The sequence below is a fragment of the Ovis aries genome, chromosome 23 (genome assembly GCF_016772045.2).
Source record: "Ovis aries strain OAR_USU_Benz2616 breed Rambouillet chromosome 23, ARS-UI_Ramb_v3.0, whole genome shotgun sequence".
Taxonomy (NCBI): domain Eukaryota; kingdom Metazoa; phylum Chordata; class Mammalia; order Artiodactyla; family Bovidae; genus Ovis; species Ovis aries.
Genome location: NC_056076.1, coordinates 25291061 through 25293012, shown reverse-complemented (window position 1 = coordinate 25293012; position 1952 = coordinate 25291061). Strand labels below are relative to the sequence as shown.

Sequence of the window (1952 nt, the reverse complement as noted above, 5' to 3'; positions counted from 1 at the left end):
TGGTCTTTGTTCCTTTCCCCACAGTTTTATGGGACAGATGTAGTAACTACCGGGCAATTGTAGTTATAGGGAAGAATTCTTGTGTTCTGTTACAAGTTAATCACTAAAGGAATGTTGCCTATAAGCTTAAATTATACATAATGGCATATCTCTGGGCTAATACCTCCCATCTAATGACCATTAAGCTAAAATACCTTTGTTTTACTTACAAGAAACATCCTGACCAGGCCCACTGCGATGATGCAGGAAGGAAGAAATGAACACATCCCTCTGGAGGCCGATGGGAGCCAGGAAATGTTTGACTTTACTCCCTTCCTTTTCTTCTATAAAAGAAACCTGAATTCTAACTCAGGCAAGATGGTTCTTTGTGGTATGAGTCCACTGTTTTCTTGGTCTGTTGGCTGTCTGAATAAAGCTGCTATTCATTACTCCAGCAACTCTTCTTTCCGTTTGTTGTCCTCTTCTGAGGCAAACTGTACATGCTTGGACTTTAACACATATAACATTTGAATTTCTTATATTTAATCTTCCCTGGTGGCTCAGAGGTTAAAGTGTCTGCCTCCAATGCAGGAGACCCAGGTTCGATCCCTGGGTCGGGAAGATGCCCTGGAGAAGGAAATGGTAACCCACTCCAGTATTCTTGCCTGGAGAATCCCATGGATGGAGAAGCCTGGTAGGCTACAGTCCATGGGATTGCAGAGTCAGACATGACTGAGCAACTTCACTTTCACTTCCTTTCATACTTAATCTAATAAAAGCAATCCTGAGAAGAACAAAGCTGGAAATATCATATTACCTGATTTCAAACTATACTACAAAGCTCTAGTAATCAATATAATATTGTACTTTCATCAAAACAGACACATAAGTCAATGGAACAGAGCAGACAGCCCAGAAATAAACCCTCACATAGGGCCAAGAATACTCAGTGGGGAAAGAATATTCCCTTCAATAAATGATATTGGGAAAACTGGCTGCTACTGCTAAGTCACTTCAGTCGTGTCTGACTCTGTGCAGCCCCATAGATGGCAGCCCATCAGGCTCCTCCATCCACGGGATTTTCCAGGCAAGAGTACTGGAGTGGGGTGCCATTTCCTTCTCCAATGCATGAAATTGAAAAGTGAAAGTGAAGTCGCTCAGTTGGGTCCGATTCTTCGCGACCCCATGGACTGCAGCCTACCAGGCTCCTCCATCTATTCACATGCAAAAGAACGAAACTGGACTCTTGCCTTTCACCACTCACAAAAATTAATTTGCAATGGGTGGATTAAAGACTTATCCATAAGAGCTGAGACTATAAAACTCTTAGTAGGAAACAAGAAAAATGCTCATTGACTTTGGTCTTGGCAGTGAATTTTTGAATATGCCACCAAAAGCACAACCAACAAGTGCAAAAAGAAATGAGTGGGACAGTATCAAATTAAAAAAATTCTAAATAGCAAAAGAAATCATTAACAAAATGAAAAGGCAACCTGTAGAAAGGGGGGAAAACTTCATCTGGTAAGAGGTTAAGGAACTCATACAACCCAATAGCAAAACACTAATCAGATTTAAAAATGGGCAGGACCTGAATAGACATTTTCCCAAATGAGACATACAAACTGCCAATAAATGTGTGGAAAGATGCTCAGTATCACTAATTGCCAGTGCCCGGGGACTCTGGCTGTGCCGCTGTGTCGTGGTGGCTAAGCTGTGATGCCAGGCCAGGTCATGACTGCCCTGAAGGTGTTCTGTGGAGGGCTGCTACTGCTGCTGGTGGACTGAAGCAGTCCTGTATTCTCTAGAACTGTGCGAGAGGGTGTGGCAGTGTTACCAGTACTGCATAAGGATCTTGCATGAGGATAATTGTTTTGGTTTTTCCTTTGGATTTTACCATTTCCCAAGGACTTTGATGTGAGTCCATGAGAGCTTCAAGAGGAAAAATATCAGTAAGGATGTGCAGTACTCAATTC

The 1952-nt window shown here is 42.4% G+C and overlaps 1 non-coding gene across 1 annotated transcript; it reads left to right on the top strand.

Annotated features, from left to right (window-relative positions):
• Window positions 1-528: 528 nt before the first annotated feature.
• TRNAW-CCA (transfer RNA tryptophan (anticodon CCA)) lies at window positions 529-600 on the top strand. Its single transcript has one exon. It is a non-coding gene; the product is annotated as a tRNA-Trp (tRNA).
• Window positions 601-1952: the final 1352 nt, after the last annotated feature.